This window comes from Prionailurus viverrinus, chromosome C1, assembly GCF_022837055.1.
Source record: "Prionailurus viverrinus isolate Anna chromosome C1, UM_Priviv_1.0, whole genome shotgun sequence".
Classification (NCBI taxonomy): domain Eukaryota; kingdom Metazoa; phylum Chordata; class Mammalia; order Carnivora; family Felidae; genus Prionailurus; species Prionailurus viverrinus.
The window spans coordinates 128,195,506-128,215,876 of record NC_062568.1 but is presented as its reverse complement, the minus strand read 5'-3'; the positions used below and the strand labels follow the sequence as shown (position 1 = coordinate 128,215,876).

The following is a 20,371-nucleotide window of genomic DNA, read 5'->3' as shown; positions in this document are numbered from 1 at the left end:
TTTAATTAAGTTTTGCCTTTCACAAACACCAAGAAAAGACACTTGGCAAGTGCCTTGGGCATCTTCCGAGCAATTCCAACACCCAGACTCTTCTTATCTTCTTGTTTCCGCTGCACACAGATTGTTCTTTCCTGCCTAGAAAGGGAGCAGATTCCTGGAGGCTCTTGATAAACCAGGAAAGAATAGAGTCTGGGTGATTCAGCTGGTTCCACCTTTGCTCAGAAAGACCATTCCTTTGTCTGAGCATCTGGTTCCATTCTCTGCTTTCTGAGGAAACCCTGTGTATAGGAGAGGAAAACATCCCATACATTTCTTCTGAAATAGAGCACCATGTGGAAAAGTTGACGGTATAAGGGCTTTCTGTGCCGGTCCTGGCTGCCCTTGTCAGAGGACTCAGAGAGCTGGATGCCATCACTGCATTTATGACTCCGTAGTTTCTCTCACGCTCAGAGGTACAATGAAAGCTGGCTGCTTCTCTAATTACTTCCGTATGCCCTCCACACCTCTTCAACGATTGAGGGACCATTTCCTATTCTGGTTTTAACTCACTTGAGAGTGCTTTTCACTATTTGGTTAGAATAGTGAATGTCTTTTTATGTATATCTTTCTTTGTAAATATAGTGTTGTTTTTTAACATTGGTGTCTGGAAGATAGGAGTTCAACCATAGCCTCTATACTTTTTTAACTGGATGACCCTTGTCTAGTTCATGGCTCCTCTGAATTACAGTGCCATTGTTTCTACAGTAGAGGTATCAATACCTAACTCTTTGGGTGGTGAAAAATAATGGGAACATATGTGTGTTCAGTGTGCATACATGACAATATTATTTCGTTGGCATGTTCTAATTTTTAAAACAGTACAGCTACATGGTGAGCAAATTGCTGCTATAAGGATAAGAAAAACAATAATCATAGCATATAGAACATTACAGTTTGCCAAATGCCTTACATACTTTTTTTTTTTTTTTAATTTGGGTTTACTAACCTGGTGAGTTTGGCAAAGTAGGTACTTTTACATCTCTACTTCAGAAATTGGGAATTGAGGATCAGGGAAGCAGATTTAAGGACACACAGAGGTTGGCTAGGTGTTGTCCTATTGTCGAGAGGAAGGTGCTGACATTCAAAGGTAAGCCACTTGCTGAAAGGAGTAAAGCCAGTAAATAGAGATTAAAAACTAGAACCCAACAGAGATGATATCAGTTGGAATTGTTATCAAATCCCAGGCTCTTTTCATCATAGAAAGTTAATTTTAATTATCAGGAATTTTCTGCTTCATGTATCACTTTCTGAGAGGAGTGTGTTATTTCCAACTACTATTTCCAACTACTGATTGGGACCTCTTGAATTATTGTTCGTTTTCTCAGCATTATAGAACATCCCTCCTCAACTCTTACAATATTTTTCAAAATGTGTTTTGATGTTAAAATTTCTATCCTGGGGGCGCCTGGGTGGCGCAGTCGGTTAAGCGGCCGACTTCAGCCAGGTCACGATCTCGCGGTCCGTGAGTTCGAGCCCCGCGTCGGGCTCTGGGCTGATGGCTCGGAGCCTGGAACCTGTTTCCGATTCTGTGTCTCCCTCTCTCTCTGCCCCTCCCCCGTTCGTGCTCTGTCTCTCTCTGTCCCAAAAATAAATAAACGTTGAAAAAAAAATGTACGGGAGCTTTGAAATATGTCTGCAAATTTTTTGCACTTCTTCCACAAATGGTAGATCTAATTCTTCTCCCTTTGGACACAAAGCTGCTAGTGTCTTTTTTTTTTTTTTATAGAGGCTCTATTGAGATAAAATTAACGTACAGTAAACTGAGCACGTTTGAGGTACACAGCTGATTAAGTTTTGACATGTACACACCCATGAAGTCAAGACTAGAAACAAATCCATCACCCTAAGAGTTTCCTCATGCCCTTTAGAACCCCTTTCTCTAACCTGTCCTGCACCCCACCCCCACCTTCTATGTCTCCAGGCAACTCTTGATCTGCTTTCTGTCTCTATAGATTTCATTTTTGACAATTTAATCTAAATGGAGTCATACAGTATGTACTAGATGTACTGGCCTCTTAAAATCAGCACAATTATTTTGAGGTTCATATATGTTCTTGTGTGTATCATTCCTTTTTATTGTTGAATAGTATCCCACCATATGAATATATCACAATTTGTTTATCCATTCATCTCTTAATGGACATTTGGATTATTTCCAGATCTTGATTATTATAAATAAAGCTGCTTCAAACATTTGTGTATAAATTTTTATATGAACATAAACTTTCATTTCTCTTGCTAAATATCCAGGAGCAAAATGGCTGGATTATAAGGTAAGCATATGTTTAACTTTTTAAAAAAACTGCCGAACTGTTTTTCAAAGTGTTTGTACCATTTTAAGTTCCCATTAGCAGTGTGTGAGAATTCTGTTTGCTCCCTATCCTGTCCAACACTTGATGTGGTTGGGCTGTATTCTGAATGCAACCCTTTATCAGATACATGATTTGAAATATTTTCTCCTAGTCTGGGGAATGTTGTGGTTGTTGTTTTTGTAATAGTTACCTTTCAAAAAGCAGAAGTTTAATTTTGATGCAGTCAAATTTATCAATTGTTTTTTCTCTTATGGATTGTGCTTTTGTATTGCATCAAAGAAATTTTTGTCTAACCCAAATTTCCAGATTTTCTTCCATGCTTTTTTCTGGAAGTTTTATAGCTTTTGTTCCTACATTTAGTTATGTGATTCATTTTGAGTTACATTTTGTACATGGCGCAAAGTTCCTTTATCCTTTCCTCCTTCCCTTTTTTCCTTTTTCTTCCTCTTCTTCTTCTCTCTTCCTCCCTTCTTTCCTTTTCTCTTTCTCTTTTCCTTCCTTCCTTCCTTCCTTCCTTCCTTCCTTCCTTCCTCCCTTCCCTTCCCTTACCTTCCCTTCCCTTCCCTTCCCTTCCCTTCCCTTCCCTTCCCTTCCTTCCTCTGTCTGTCTCTCTCTCTCTCTCTCTCACTTTCTTTCCTTCTTTCTTGGCATATGGCTATCCAATTGTTTATTTATTGAAAGAATATCACTTCTCCATTAAATTGCCTTTGTACCGCTGTCAAAATTAGTTGCCTATGTAGGTGTCAATCTATTTCTGGACTCTGTATCCTGTTTTACTTATCTGTTTGCCTATTTTTATATGAATACTACACCATCTTGATTACTGTAGCTTTTTAGTAAGTCTCAAAATGAGGTAATGTTAGTCCTCTAACTTTATTCCTCTTTGCAAAGTTGTTTTGGTTATTCTAAGTCTTTTGCATTTCTATGTGAATTTTAAAACCAGCTTTTCTGTTTCCTTAAGAAAAAGCTTGCTGAGATTTTTTTTTAAGTTTATTTATTTTTGAGAGAGAGAGAGAGAGAGAGAGAGAGGGAGAAAGCACAAGCAGAAGGTTGTGGGGGGAGTGGGTGGGGGGGGAGAAAGCACAAGGAGAAGGGGGGGGCAGAGAGAGAGAGAGAGAATGAGAATGAATTCCAAAAGCAGGCTCCACACTGTCAGAGTGGAGCCCGATTCAGGACTTGGACTCACCAACTCTGAGAACATGACTGAGCCGAAACCAATAGATGGACGCTGAACTGACTGAGCCACCCAGGTGCCCCAAAAGCTTGCTGAGATTTTTATTGAAATCATATTAAATCTGTAAATCATTCTGGGAAAATTAACATCTTCACAAAATTGAGTCTGCTGACCAAAGGGCATGGTATAGTTCTCCATTTGCTTAGGTCTCTTACAGTTTCTCAGTAATGTTTTACAGTTTTTAGTATACAGGTCTTGCAAAGCTACCTAAGTATGATAGTTTTTGACAATATTATAAATGGTATGATTTTTATATTTAATTTCTAATCATCTATTTCTAATATATATAAAGAGAATTGTTTTTTTCTGTTAGTCTTGTCACCTTGCAAAACCCACTTGTTGGTTCTGCTTTTGTACATTACATAGGATTTTCTACAAGACAATCATATCACTTGTGAATAATGAAAATTTTACCTCTTCCTTTCCAATCTGGATGCCTTGCCTTACTGCTTGATTTAGCACATAGGGCCTCCAATTCGATGTAGAATAGAAATGGTAGGAGTAGACATCTTCATGCAGTACTGGATAACTGAAACACTGTTCATAGCATCCTTCTGGATTTCCTGCTCTTCTGGCTAGAGCGCTTTCTCCAGAAGGTGTTCTTGTGCAATAAATTTCTGAGATCTTATATGCCTAAAAAGATTATTTGTTTTTCTATCACATTTAAATAATACCCTAGTTGGTTGTGAAAGTATAAACCTAAAATTCTTTTCCTTCCAAAAAATATCTGTTGTTTTCTTGCATCCAGGTTACTGTTGTGAAATCTGATAGTAGTACATATTTCTTTGTGTCAGCAATATTTTAGACTTTTTTGTGTTCTGTAATTTTTTTATATTTCATTACAGGATGTTTAAATACAGGTTTTTTCTTATTTATGCCATTTTGTACTGTATGAGCCCTGTCATTTCAAGGTTTTACATCTTTTTCTTATTCTGGGAAATTCATGTCTTTATTCCTTCAAACATTCCTTTATCTTTTGTTGTTTTTCTCTCTTATTCCATAAGTCCCATATAAATGTTGGTTATTATCCATCCTGTCTCTTACTAAATTTTTAAAAACTATTTTCCACAACTTTACCTCTTCTTAGTGCTTTCATGGGTCTCTTCACTCTCATCTTCCTGCTCACTAACTTGTTCTTCAACTGTGTCTTTTTTTATTTTATCATGTATTGAGTTCTTTATTTCAAATCTTGTATTTCTACTATAGTATTTCAACTTTTATATTTCCAAACTATAGTATTTCCACTTGGCGATATAATTGCTAGGGCGCTTGGGTGGCTCATTCAGTTAAGTGTCCAACTTCAGCCGAGGTCATGATCCCACAGTTCATGGGCTTGAGCCCTGTGTTGGGCTTTGTGCTGACAGCTCAGAGCCTGGAGTTGGCTTCAGATTCTGTGTCTCCCTCTCTTTCTCTCTCTCCGCCCCTCCCCCACTCGCATTCTGTCTCTCTCTCAAAGATAAACATTAAAAAAATAATATATAACTGCTATTCTATGTTATTAATATCTCCCTCATCTTTTTTTTTAAGATTTAATTTTTTGAGAGAGAAAGAGTGAGAGAGAGAGAGAGAGTGAGAGAGCGTATGTGTGCATGTGAGCAGGGGAGGGGCAGAGAGAAAGGGAGAGAGAGAGAATCTCAAGCAGGTTCCACACTCAGCACACAGCCCAACAACACGGGGCTGATCCCATGACCCTAGGGTCATGGCCTGAGCTGAAATCAAGAGTCAGACACTCCACTGACTGAGCCACCCAGGCGGCCCTTCATCATCTTTTTGAAGATAATTATAGTACTCATTTTAAATCATTTATCTCTGTGGCTACTTAGGCCTTATTTTTTTTAAGGTATAGCTTTTTCAGTTTATTTCTTAATGCTGATATCAGATGTCCTAGAAGTGTTCCTGAGAGCTCATATTTTCCTCAGAGTATTAACTTACTTCCATGGAAAGGCTAAATTCTAGGTTAACTATGATCTTTGTGGTAAATTAAAAAAAAATAGAGATTGGGTAGGAAAAGTCTTCCCAGGAGGGGAGCCAAGACTCTGCCATCACCTGTTTGCCATTCCTCTTCCCCCACTAATAGTTGACTCTGTTCGGCAGTAATCCTTGTCCTGCCTTCACCTAGGGGTCTGATGATGCTTTGTTTCTGAAAGCTTTTTCTTTTGCTCATAATATGCTAGATCATTGTATGGGTGTAGGCAGAATCCCTGAAAGGAAATCCATCTATATTTGGGATTTGTTAATTTATTAACAAATATTAATATATTTGTCTACGTTAAGGGATTTGTTATTGAAATTGTACAGCCAAAGGAGTTGGTTAAACAGTCTCTATAAGGCTCTTGTATTCATTTCTGATGTGGGAGTTTAGTCCGTAGGGAAGTCAGTCAGAAAGGAAAGATGGATGTAAAGTCAGAGAAAGCAAGAAAAACTGGAATGTATGAGGATGAGTTGGAACTCGCAGTGATGAACTAGAATCCGGTCAGTTCTCACTGCCTTTAGCCTCAAGGCAGTGACAAGCCGGAGCCCTTTCTCATGGAGCTAAACACATCCCATGACCCATGACTCAGAAAAGTTCAAGGAGGTTCCAGAGAAATTTGGATCATTTGCATATCTGTGAAGTAAGTCAGCAAAGTGACAATGGACATGAGCTTCAAAAGTACCTGCTTATCTTGCTCTAACATCCTACATATAAACAAAACAAACAAACAAACACATACCAATGTAAGTGCTGCTTCACTTCCACCCTCCCCCCATGCCACCCCACCCCCGCCATATTGCACAAAAAAATCCTCCACTCTAACAGGAAATACAGGAAAATTAATTCTTGGAAATGTAGTTTATCCTAGCCAAGCCGACACACTGCAAAGTCACCACAGCCTCAGCGTATGGAAAGGGAGGAGAGGAAAGGGTAGGAAGAACTCCCAGGGGTCCCTGTTCTGTGTGCATCTGTTGTTACTCACTTCTCCTCTAGCCGGGTTCTGGCACCGCCTTATTGTTTCTGGCCAGCACTGCATTGGTCTGGCTATTTTTGCCTTGCAGTGGCAACACGGCAAACAGAAACAGTCCTTCTCATGCAACAAGGGAGGGTAGAAAAGAACACAACTCCAAATTGCTCCCTCAGCTTGTTTCTCAGCCATGTTTTCCAGGTCTCTTCAAGCCTTGAATGATGCTCTTCCACTCTCCCCTCCACCACCTGCCTCCATCATCTCCATTAACTACAACACAACTACCTTCCAGCTGGGCCTTCGCCTAGTTCTTATATTAGTGTTTGGCTCCCTCTTCTTCTCCATCACATGTGTGGTGACACCATGGCGTGGGGGAAAAGCTAGCAACCCATGGATTTGCTATCACATCAGCTGTAATAACATTTGAAATTTTGATCTTGGATTTTCTTGTAAGAAATTATTAAGGTAATATAAAGAAATGATAAAAGAAATAGCTGACGTTGTTGGTTATGTTGCTTAGTTTTACTGGAGATTTGTTTGTCATAATTCTTTTCTGATAAGTCTTTCTGAAGGGAAAGGGGCAATCGAGATTTTGCTTTGAATTACTAGAGTTTTTAATGAGTTGCATATTTTTGGTCCAGGTACCAGAGTAGAAATGTATTTAAGAAAAGCTGTTTATCTCAATTCCTCCTAAAGATAATAAAGGAAGGCTTTACCATGACTGACATCTGTTCTTATTATTCTGGAATATTACTCATCTATCTAACTCTTCCCTTTGGGTCCATAAACTGCAGCAATATTTCCTTAGAAACCGAAAGGAAAAAAAAAATCCTTCCTGTACCTTTAATTTCTAATCCAGTCCTATGATTGGTTAGAATACCTGGCAGTATCCAGCCTGATCAACATGTTTCTGTGTGTCTTTGAGATGAATTTTCTGGTGCCCTGAAATACTAAGCCACATGAAATTTAGACAAACAATATAGACAACATTTTACTTTTATTTGGACATAATAATAGAATTTAAACTCCTATCAGTGACTGAAATTAAATTCAACCACTTAACACAGAATACCAGAAATAATTGTGTCTTAAAATTGTTTATTTTTTGAGCAAGTGACAACACAATATCTGGATCTTTCTTAGAAGTCATAGAGCAAGTTGGTCAAATAATTATTACAGAAATGCTCCTAAATGAAGTAAAAGTTGGGGAGAGAAGAGGAGACATCAACACTCTTTAAACAAAAAAAAAATGTTTTTTAATGTTTATTTATTTTGGAGAGAGAGAGTGAGAGAGACAGAGTGCAAGCCAGGGAAGGTCAGACAGAGAGGGAGACACAGAATCGGAAGCAGGCTCCAGGCTCCGAGCTGTCAGCACCGAGCAGAAGCGGGCTCAAACTCAGGAGCTGTGAGATCACGACCTGAGCCGACGTCAAATGCCTAACCGACTGAGCCACCCAGGCGCCCCGGCGTCAATACTCTTGTTTGTAAATGCTCTTATTATAAACTATTTTGGAAGATTTTGGAAGATAAACTTATTGAGGGCAGGCCAGATATGCTCTTTCATTGCCTTATGAGACCCGGAAGACTGACTAATCAAGATTGAGTGAAGAACAAGAAGACTGTCTTAATACCTTAAACTTTACAAAGAAGTTATCAGATAGAAAACAAGTGCAGTGACTGATCTTCCTGACAGTGTCTTGACAATGGCTATGAAAGCTCGATGACCCTTAACATCTTGTGGAACAAAGGAGTCAGTTAAACAAGGTGAAAATGTTAAAGAGGGAATATAAAAAACACAAAAGAAAGATGACAAGATGACAAGTTAAACATAATCCACAGAATAAGAAACGTCAGAAGCCTCCTCCGCAGCACACCTACAAACACCTGCCCTTTTGTTAATACATAAAAGAGAGCCTCTCACTGTAACCCCTTCACTCCCTTGGTAGGGGGAACCCGGAAGTCTAGGCAGCTTGACGTACCTGGTGGGAAAGATCTTACTGTAGGGCAGCTCTCTGGACAATGCATCCAGCAAGCTCTATTTTTCTTAATCAGTCTTTTATTTAGTATTGCTAAAGCCTGGGGCTAACTTTTTTGCTCCACCTACAAAGTCTCACAGGCATTAGTAGATTAAAGTAGACATAGTCACTGAATGATCCCTGTGTGTCTTGGGGAAGAATGATAGGGGGACCGCCTTGAGCTGAAAACTTCTACTCTGAACCAACTTTTAAAGAGAGAAGATGGGGCGCCTGGGTGACTCAGTCCATTAAGCGTCTGACTTCGGCTCAGGTCATGATCTTGCGGTTCATGAGTTCGAGCCCTGCATTGGGCTCTGCGCTGACCGCTCAGAGCCTGGAGCCTGCTTCAGATTCTGTGTCTCCCTCTCTCTTTGCCCCTCCTCCACTCGTGCTCTGTCTCTCTATGTTTCTCTCTCTCAAAAATAAACATTAAAAAAAAATAGAGAAGAGAATAATCAGCCTCTTATGGTATACTTTTTTTTTTTTTTAATCATATGAGGTCTGATTCAAATTTTCAGTGTATAGTCACAGATCTCTGAGGACCGTTGATGTCTGTGACCTGGTACCAGTGGAATACTGCCTATGCTCCCAGATAGTTCACCCTTTTGCCTTGGCCTTAAATTCCACCATAAAGGGGAGAGCCTTTTATTCAAGCATTTCTATCTATTAATAGAAAATTGTATTAGGGTGAATAAAACAATGGGATACAAAAAACAACATGAAAGAGTTATTCATATTAGTTTCTCTAACAGAAGAATTGTTATAGTTGATGAATGAAGATCAGAGGAAGGGAAATTTCTCAATGAAGAGTTGAAAGAAAGAGATGAAGAGTTTGGAGCAAGAGGGCAGCAATTATCTTCTTGACAAATACCATTTGTGTAATAAGTATTTTCCTTTTTCTGGACACCGGATGCAGAAGATTGAGTTAACAATTTCCTCAGTTCATGGCACATTATCATCACTGGTCAAAGCAAGACTCTTCTTTTATTTAAAAATTGTTTCCATTGATTTCTATTCCTCATTCCCATTCCACCTCCCCCCAGATAGCCATTGTAACGTATTCAATGTGTATCTTTTTGTTCCCACATATTCTTGCAAAATGGGTGTGCTTTTATGTGCATTTAATTTACATAAATAACATTGCATTTTATATTTCTATTTAAAAATTTTCTTGTACTCAAAATTTTTTAAAATTTATCCATATATTTAAGATTCATCCATGTTACTTTGTATATATTTAGTGGCTTGCTTCTCACCACCACACAATGTGTACCTTTTCCCTAGGATAAATTTACTTAATGATAAATGCTTTTTTTCCCCTGTGCACTTCCCCAGGGATATGCACCCAGATTTCCTCTGGTTGTCTCACCCTGGAGGATGCTGAAGTCCATATCCGTGCATATGATCTCTCAGGACCTATGTGAGAATCTCTTTGGAGTCTAATTCTACTTCATCAGTAGAATTGCTGGTGATGAGGTTAGAATATATTTGAAACACTCTAGGGTTTTTATTTTTTTTGGCGGGGGGAGGGTGCCACTTTTTCTTGTATGTGAAGTTGGTGAATAAGTGGGGTGATTAGACATTAAAGGATATGCCCACAGTCACTCATGAGTAAGAGTAGACCTTTCTCTTCTGACTACAGGGATTTCTCTGTTCTTTGCACCATATCACATTCCTTCCACTAACTTTTCCTATCCTGACACTAGAAAGTGGGTTAGATTCATTGCATTATATTTCCTGTGGGCTGCCTAACCACTCTCTCTTTCCTGAATATAATGTAACTAGCAGCTCACAGAGCTAGGTTAGTGATGTGGGAAATATAAGTTCCATGTTGGCTAAAGGCAATGCTAGTGATCTCATTGAACTGTTTTCTGATGTACTAGAAATAGTGCCTCTGTGTTAGCATGAGGGACAATCATATGCATGCAACTTGTTGGCACAGGTCTTAGAGGTGAATTTCTAAGAAGATGACTGAATCCTGAAGATCTGTTAAGGAAAAGGCAGTGAAGCTTTAAATTAATACCCCTTGTATGTGAAACATATGGAAAGCTTGACGTCATGGGCTTGGGGAAAGAGAGACCGAGTTTAAATCTGTTGGGAAAAGGAAATAGTGCAAAGCCACCTTATGGTAGATTCCTCAAAAATATTTTACCAATACCTTATGATAAACAATCTGAGTGTTAGGACATCCGTATTTTGTAATCCACTCCTTGATGTGGTATCCTTTTGCTTGTTTTAATGTTATTTCACCCAGCACTGCCACATTCTTCTCTTACTGTCACATGGCAGTCCCAATGACCACACTGCAATACTTCTCCTATCAACACGAGGTTCTCAGTCCCCAAGAAAGCCTGATACAGTCATTCCAGACATTCTTGCACAGACATTTCTGTCTTTTACAGGGGCTTTGAACTTTGATGCTAAATCAGTGTTCTCTTACAAGGGAGAATGCATTCTATAATTCACAGTGGAAACTTACTCCATCAAAAGCAATGATTGAATCTCAACCTGGGGGGAGGGAGAAAGAGACTCCCCTTAGAGTCTTCTGGGATGCAGGTGCATATGTCTGGGGAGTGGGAGGTATAAAACATTGTAAGCCTTTATCTAAGAGATTCCTGTCTTCTCCCCCACCATTTTTGATCCATCTACTACTCACCACCTAACCCCTTAACATTTAGGACAATTTCCTCAATGACTTTTTGGACAATCAGCCTCTTTATAAACAATAACAGTGTCATTAGTCACTTGGGCAAACGGTTTTTACAGAGCCTGTGAGGCCATCATTAGGAAACTGGGTTAAATGATAGGCCAGATTAGAATTTTTGCAGAAAAATTCTCTTAGGTTCCCTCAGTTGCCATGACACTTTTAATTTTTCAAAAAGTAGCATAGTGTATTAGCCCACTGGAAAAACAGTGAGCTAATTTTAGGTCAGAGGCTTGGGTGTTTTTTTTTTTTTTTTTAACGTTTATTTATTTTTGGGACAGAGAGAGACAGAGCATGAACGGGGGAGGGGCAGAGAGAGAGGGAGACACAGAATCTGAAACAGGCTCCAGGCTCTGAGCCATCAGCCCAGAGCCCGACGCGGGGCTCGAACTCCCGGACCGCGAGATCGTGACCTGGCTGAAGTCGGACGCTTAACCGACTGCGCCACCCAGGCGCCCCGGAGAGGCTTGGGTTTTAATTGTGTTCTCTGCTGCAAATAGTCTTATTTGGTAACATGATGGCTCTTTGAGACTCTAGTTGGACTAGAGAAATGCCAAGATCTTGTCCAGTTCATAAGTTATTAAACTACTAACCCTACAGGAAAAGCAAACTACAATGGGAACTTGGAATATTGTGACTCTCTTTGCCTTCATTTTCTAATTTTTTGGATGAAGAACACAAAATTTTGTTTTCTTTCATCTTGACACATTTTTCTATGGTTAACCTTCTCCAGAACAAAACTGTTAACACACATGGAGGCTCTATGTTGAGAAGCAGGTTAGACTACAGAAATGTGTTTCTGGTCCCTTTTATTGGATAGCCTAAGAAGAAAAGAGGATCTCTTTAGGAGGGACTCTCTGGAGAATAGTGGTTTTCATACTTTAGTAGAATCAGGACCACAGACATTGCCGCTCCCCTCCACCCGACCCCTGTTCAGAATTGCTGATTCAGTAGATCTGGGGTGGAGTCTGAAAATTCATATTTCTAACAAGGGCCCAGGTGAAGCTGATGCTGCTGGTTAGGGGACCACACTTGAAGAACCAGTGTTACAGAACATCATTTGTCCAGTGTTGCGGCAGTGATCTGAATCTGTCCATGTCAACCTTGTCACCAGGCTATAGTTTGTGATGGCAGCCTTTGAAATGATGCCTCAACCTTCTGTTCTGGATTCCAGAAGATTCTGTTTTCCAGTAATAAACACCACACACACACACACACACACACACACACCAGCAACACAGAAAATGGAGAATAAGACAAACTTGTATAGTCACTCAATTTCTTTATTCTTCCTCTCTTCATGACTCAAAACTGTAGATAGTCTAGTTCATGTAATTGGCCTAAAATAATTAAAGGAATGATGTATTTTGAATGGTGTATCATCAGTTTTCAACAGAATCCAATAGAGAAAGATCACCAATCAGAGTTCAGATACTATCTCCCTTTCTCTCCCTTTCTCACCCTTTCTCCCTGGAGTAGTGGTATTTATTATTTTCTGTTTACCATGAAATGGTTATTCACTCTACTGTAATATCTCATGTAACCCTTGAGACAATCCCATTGGGTAGGTAATATTTTTATCCCCATGTTATGGATGAGGAAACCAAGACCTGGAAAGGCAAAGTAACTCCTCAGAGGTTGCTGAAAAAAGAAGTCATCCACCGCTATACTGAACTACACTGCCTCCAACTATATAATACTGGAAAGCCAAGCCACAATTTCATTGCTGTTTACATTCTGTAAAATGGGCCTATCTCCCAGGGATAATGTGAGAATGAATAAGGTAATAGGCTTATTAAGTGCGACAGAGAAAGGATGTGTTTGACTATCAGCTATTAATTTTTTAAATATTTTTTTTTATTTTTTGAAATTTATTTGTTTTGAGAGAGAGAGAGAACAAGTGGGTGAGGAGCAGAGAAAGAGAGAGAGACACACACACACACACACACAGAGAGAGAGAGAGAGAGAGAGAGAGAGAGAGAGAATCCGAAACAGGCTCCACACTGTCAGCGCAGAGTCCTAGGTGGGGCTTGAACTCAGGGACCGCGACATCCTGACCTGAGCTGAAATCAAGAGTCAGACACTCAACCGACTCAGCCACCCAGGTGCCCCTGAAATATTTTAGATGTTACCCTCCTTTTCCACAACACATCAAATTCTACATTGTATAAGCTTACTATTTTCTGTTTTATTCTTTTTGCATGTCTGATCTTTAAAGAATTATTTTTATGCTCTTTCCCTCAAAGTGGTCATGCATTCCTTGTTCCTGTTGGCATTCAGTGGAACTACTAAAAAATTATTTTATTTTTCCTGTGTGACCCTAAAAGGCAGATGTTCTGGAGCCACCAGAGATTGGTGGAAAGAGAGTTGAGTTCTAGCGCCGGCTCTGGGGCCCCTCACTGTGATCCTGGCAGTCACTGAATCCTGCTTTTACATCTGATTGGGTTGATTTTGATCAGAGAGACTCTAATTTTTCTCATTGTGGTATAGGATGGATGATTTTAACATTCACAGACCCAGATTTGGGTGAAACCCATTAATATTTCACAAGGATGCAAAACAATATGATTGAACACATTTTTTTTCTAATTGCAACAACTATAATAATTAGCAGCATGTTGGTTATCTTACTCACCCTGTCATAGATAAGACAGACTGAGAGTTATGAGTAAGCCAAGGTGAACAGTCTGTAATCCCACCTCTTTACTCCTAATCAGGACAGCACTTCAGAATCCAAGTGAGTAAGCATGATGGGCTTGTCATGGGAATTACCTACAATCTTATCTATTTTTTGAAATGAATCATTTCATAATAATAATAATAATAATAATAATAATAAACCACTTCCAATTGGCAACATATTATTATTAGTGATTCATTATTGGCAATAGCACTCATACCTGATCACCACTCTTTGGTTGAGAACCACAGGACTAGCTGATTTTCAGATATCTTCCAACACAAACATCTCATTTATGGTCTTGGAACTTTTATCCAGTAGAGCTTCACAGTGGTCTTTCTGGATTCTCTGCTTTGAAGATGAGTTACGTGGCACAATTTCTTCTAAGTTCTGTCTAGTTTGCTGATCTGGAAACAACAACAACAACAACAACTAAAAAACATGTAGTGATTCTTTGGGAAAAAAAAAAACAACAACATGTAAGAACAGTCTTGAGAAGAAACTAAAATTGCCAACTGAAACATTTCTTCTCCAGAATCCTGAAAGGCATGGAAAATGTCAGTTTGCCTGGTGCCTGCTGGCTTCTAAAGATTCCTGTCATCTGAAGCGAAGATGGCATCAGCCCTGGAACGGAGGAATTAATCGAACTCACTGACTCTTAGGTGTCCAAATCCTTCAAGTGGGAAATCTTTTAGGTCTCAGCTGTCTACTTTTATTTTTACATTCAGCATTTCTCCTCACTTACTTATTTATTCCCTTTGGGATTGTTAAAAGACTGCCTAGGGAATTTTTAGAAAATGGTTTAATCTCCATAAGGACGATGTAATATTTGTGTTACAATTTCCCTTTTAAACATTAGAATCACTTAATATTTACCCTGTTTATCCTGGAACAAGGTCTTCAAAAACAGGATATTCTCCTTAAGTCCCATTTTAGTTATAATGTGGCAAATCACAAGCAATCTTTTCTAATTTTTTTATATGGAAGTCTTGGAATTTCCACAGCATATGTTCTGAGCCAAAAAAAATAGAGATTGAAAGCAGGGAATTTTTGAATTCAGCTGATTTATTTCACATAACTTTTTGCAGATACATTTGCTTAACAGGGCTCTGAATCTTGAGTGTGATTTGGAAATGGAAAGTTTTATGAAATCAGAGGAAACAATGGTAAAAATAGTTTACGTCTGACGATACCAATCTCAGGAAAAGGTGATGTCTAAGTTACTTACAAGACTTTCCTGGACAGCTACTGGTACAGGAAGACCAAAAAAGGGCTGAGGTTGAGCTGAATTGAGACTGTCCTGAAAGTCGGCAGTGTGCTAGGGCAAAAAGAACGAGAAACATAAAATTAGGAAACTTCTAGCCCTCAATATCAAGATTACCATTTTATGACCACTACCTCCTTATTTTTTTTCCAATTTATTTACTACAATCCCAAGTTAATAGTTCTTTGACTCTGTTCTTATTGTATGATGTTCCAGACTCACCCTCACTTCCTGTGCCCCTCTTTTGAGCCATTGTCCTAACCTGGCAAACTCCCAACTTTGGTTTATCCAGCATTATGCCTTGCAGAACCTTGCACTCCTCTAGCTAAACCTGGCTGGGGCAAAACCAATGACTTCCTAAGATATTTATTTCATGCCATTTTCTATATCTCAGGCCGCTAACAGCATTTAAGATATGTATATACTGAAGAAAGGGGAAAAGAGAGGAGAAGTTTCTGAAAGAAACTCACCATCCTCTTGTTCAAACACTTTGTACTTCTACCCGGTGTTTCCTTTGCTTCCCTGTCTTCCTTCTTCTAATCCATTTGCCCTTCACGTGTCTTTGTCTCATTACTCTAGAATGGAAACTCCATGGGGCGCTTAAGTGACTCAGTCGGTTAAGCTACCAACCTCGACTCAGGGCAGGATCTTACCACTTGTGAGTTCAAGCCCCGTGTCAGGTTCTGTGCTGACAGCTTGAAGCCTAGAGCCTGCTTTAGATCCTGTGCCTCCCTCTCCCTCTCCCTTCCCCCACTCACACTATGTCTCTCTCTCTCTCTCTCTCTCAAAAATAAACATTAAAAAAAATTAGAATGGAAACTCCATTAAAGTAGGCATAATGTTTGCTTTGTCCCCACTGTATCCCTGAGCACCTAGAACAGTGCTTGGAATGTAGGAGACACTCAATAAATATTCATTTTGTCACCGACCTTAGCTGTGGAGGGAGATAGACATATCCATGTCCAGGGGTTCAAATAGAAACATTGGGGAATAAATAAATCCTAGAGCCCAGAGCCTCAGGCAACCACATAAAGTCTGTCTAAAGCATAAACACACACACACATGCGCGCGCGCGCGCGCGCACACACACACACATACACACACACACACACATATAATAGGAATGATAAAGCCATGAAGTAAGATTTCCATGAAGATCCTGCAAAGGAATATGTGACTTGCAAGATGGCCAGTGTTGGTTTGCTTAGAGTCATAATGCCTGACTAGCAGGTATTTGGCTGATTTGTCTACAGTTCTTTGGCTAGTTATTATTAGCCCAGAAATCATAATGATGAGGAAGGACTTTAAGCCCATCTATCCTGCTCCATTCTTCTCTGCAGTGAAAAAACTTGGACCTTAAAAGTTAAGATTCTTGTCCCAGGTTGCCCTTTTATTTATAAAATAGAAGAACCCCAGTATCTCTCCTCCTGACTACTTTTTTCTTCATGCTACCCTGCAAATGTCAAAATATCTCTCTAAACAGTTTAACAATGCAATGTTGAGTTCTTGAAATGGAACTGGGTTCCAAAGGAAAATTTTAATGTGTTGTTTATTAAAATTGGAACTTTAATTTAGCACAGAAATTTAAAATATTTTAAAGGGAGATTTCCAAAGGTGTTATGCTTTGGGGGGGGGGGGGAGGTATCCATGCTCTAATCAAATGGCAGAAACATCTTCTTTTATTTGTATTCCATACAAAACTCTGATCTTGGTCAATTATGAGATCATTCCAAATTAAATAATTAACTAATAGACCTAACACATTTTGGTTTAGAGTGACTTTCTCTTATGGTATTTGCCTCTTTTATCTTTCCCATGTGTTTATTTGTCCCTATTTACTACAATCTCATAAAAGGTCCTCTCCAAGTCTCCCATTACAATGTAAACAGATGTTTTGCAATCATTCTGGAATGAGAGGAACCGTGAATATTTTCATCTCCTCATTCCTTAGTGTTGCCCATGTTGCAAGTGAAGAATGGAGTTGGATTCGTTTGGGACCAGGAGGTATGGTGACCACCAGGCTGATCTCACAGGCTGACTGCCAAGGAAATCCCCCTTAGGGCTGACTGGAGGCAGCTAGAAGAACATGGGTGGAGAGTGTGCTTTGATGCTCAGGGGCGCCCTTAATTTTATTTTCTAAGCTCTGACAAGAGGCAAAGGGAATTCCTTTTTTGGAGTTAGATCTTGGGCTTCTAAGAGAGAATCTGGACAAGGGGCTCCCATACTGTCTGCTCATTCCTCTCTTTCTTGTACACTGGCAGCAGGTGCCAAATGCTCAGCATAAGTTGTTCCAGTGTTCAAGCTTCAAAAATGGTCCTGAAAATGGTATTGAGAAGATTATACTCACCAGCTTGAGAAGTGGGTTCAGTCTCCTGGATCACCTGTCATATGCATTATGTCAAACTGGAGTTAGACTCATGAGCTTCTGGGTTCCCTAAATGACAGCATCAATGGGAAGGTATGTTTCTCAACCAACACCGAGACTGAGACACCTTGGTGTAGTGCACTGAGTAGTGAACTGTGAATGAGGAGATCTGGGTTTAAGACCCAGTTCACTGTCTGTGTGATCTTGCCCAACTAAACTTCTCTGAGCCTCAGTTTTCAGCTCAACACCATAAAGATAAAAACAGCCACCTCACCCCTCTCATAGGGCTGCTGTGAGGCTCACAGACAATAATCTCAAAACACTTTGGAAAACTCTTTAGGGAAAGAGTTACACAAATATGAAGGGTTATTAATAACAGAATGAAATGTCCTGAATTATTGCCTCAATAGTTATCTGGGGATGTGATAACGCCCAGCAGCTCAGAAAGCATGCACTCGTTTGCTATCACTTCACAGGCACTTGGGGCACTCAGAGCATCAGACCCAGTAATACGTAAAAATAGGCAAGACTTCTACCCCCACAGTGTTAAAATCCATTGAGAAAGCAAAGCCCGTGCTGGAAATAGCAAGCAATGGAACAAATACAAAGCAAGGTGTTTAAGAGGGCCAGAGATGAGGATTAGCAGAGAGAGGGGAGGGTCATCCCAAACAGGAGCACTGGAACACACCAAGGCATCTTTGTCCACATGAAATGTGAACTTGAAAACATGTGATAGTCAAAGCATAAATGATAAAAATTCTGAACTTTTAATTTACAAAAGGGAAAGGAGAAATCATTTTTATGGTCAGTCTTTTTCCTACTATTATTTTATGTAATAATTCAGTGCTAGATTAGCAATTCAGTCAGTCACTCATATCAGGTGCATGTGTATTATTAAATAGATATTTTTTACTCCTAACGATGAGTAGTATTTTTCTCAAAATTCCAGAAAGTTACAATAAACCCATGGTGAAATAGGCTTTTAACCAACGATTCTTCCTGTAGTTTGCTTTGCAGAAAATTTCAAACTTCTATCAGCTTGCTAAAATACAATTTATTTCCTAATTATAGATAAGTCACAAGTTGAACTTTGTGAAGCTGTGAACTATGTGAACTGTGCAGTTCTTCTCCTACAGGAACTGAGTCTGTGTCTTCTTTTATGTGTTTTCATGGCTAGCACAGTGTCTGTGTAGTAGCTCCTCAGGAAACACTTATAAATTGAACTGAATTAGGAAATTGTGACAGACACTGCTAGCCACCTACTCATTATCCATTCTTCCCTTTTTCTTAGAAACAGTGTCCTGATTTATTTGGGGGCAACTATGTTGTATTCAGTTAAAATATTCAATCTCCCACCTTTCCAATGAGCTGTAAGAGAAAGCCACCACCTGGAACTTATTGAAAGCTCTTTATTTATTATTTTTTTAATGTTTACTTATTTGAGAGAGAGCGTGCAAGTAGGGGAGGGAAGAGGGTAGGGGGGAGAGAGGACCTCAAGCAGGCTCTGTGGTGTCAGCAAAAAGCCTGATGTGGGGCTCGATCTCACAAACTGTGAGAGCATGACCTGAGCCAAGATCAAGAGTCAGATGCTTAACCAACTGAGCCACCAGGGACCCCTGAAATCTCTTTAATAGGGGATAAACTCCACTGGCTTGGCTTTGTCCTCTTCCCCTTCATTTTTCTCTCATTTTCCTGCTTGAAATACAGATGTCATGTTTGTAGATGGAGCAGCCATCTTAGGATCAGGAGGATTGTCCACATGCCAAGAATGACAGAACCAGCAATTAGAATCAGTCTTGGTCTTTGATGTTTTCTTCAGTGTTGAACTGCATTGCCTTGCACCTCACGCTAGTTTTGCCACTGTAAAAGATTTCTGTTACATAGAGCCAAATGGAATAATAAACATAGATCCTTTGATTCTTAAAGCGGGGAGAAGTTGACATGATAGAATGTACTGAAGTACTTTGTCACTTTCCCAATCCCATTCTGATGTGCCCTCCAAAAAATGAATTGCTCTTTCTCTCACCTGGGTGAGAATTACTGTCATAATGAGCCGCTGTTATTACTGGGAATGTCACTTCCCTCAGATGTGTTAGGTCACCTCCAGGGAGGATCATAATAATTTGCCTACTTGAAAGTCGTGAAAAGGTTGGAGTTGCTACAAACTCAGTAATTATTAAATAGGCTGAGAAAAATATGCCTGAAGCATCTCAGAGTCCAATGAGAGAAGTTACAGAAGATGCTTTAAATTTTCATATGGACGATAGGGGAATGATGAAATTAGGCTAGAAAGGATGGATTGTACTGCCTACAATTAAAGAATCCTAACAGTGGAAGGCACCTTAGTGGCCATCCAATTGGATACCTTATATGAGGCAAAACTTGACCTCTGCCATGTTGTTAGATGTCATCCAACCTTGCTTGACCACTTCTAATGACGAAGAGCTGGTGAATTCATGAGGTGACCCTTTTCATTGTTGAAAAGATTTAATAACTGGAAAGCCCTTTTTTTACAGTGAGCTCAATATGGCTGTATCTTAATGTTTTTACATATATATGACACTTTATATATTTAAAGAGTTTTCACATGATCACATTTAATTTGATAGTCATAAAAATCATGTGAATCACTTGAAATGGTACTGTTACCCCTATTTGAGCATGTGTAAGTGAGTGCAGAGAGGCTACCTATACTTATGCAAGGTTTTACAATTCCTGAGTAGAGTAGCTGGATTTGAACTCAGGACTATTGGGTTGTGAGTCAAGTTATTTCTCAAATTGTTATTATTTTTCCACTTGGTATTGTTTTACTGAGCCCC

At 39.5% G+C, this 20,371-nt stretch overlaps 1 pseudogene; it reads right to left on the bottom strand.

Moving 5' to 3' along the window:
• LOC125172712 (60S ribosomal protein L13a-like) overlaps nucleotides 1-20,371 on the bottom strand; it is a 55,105-nt pseudogene that overhangs the window by 23,363 nt on the left and 11,371 nt on the right.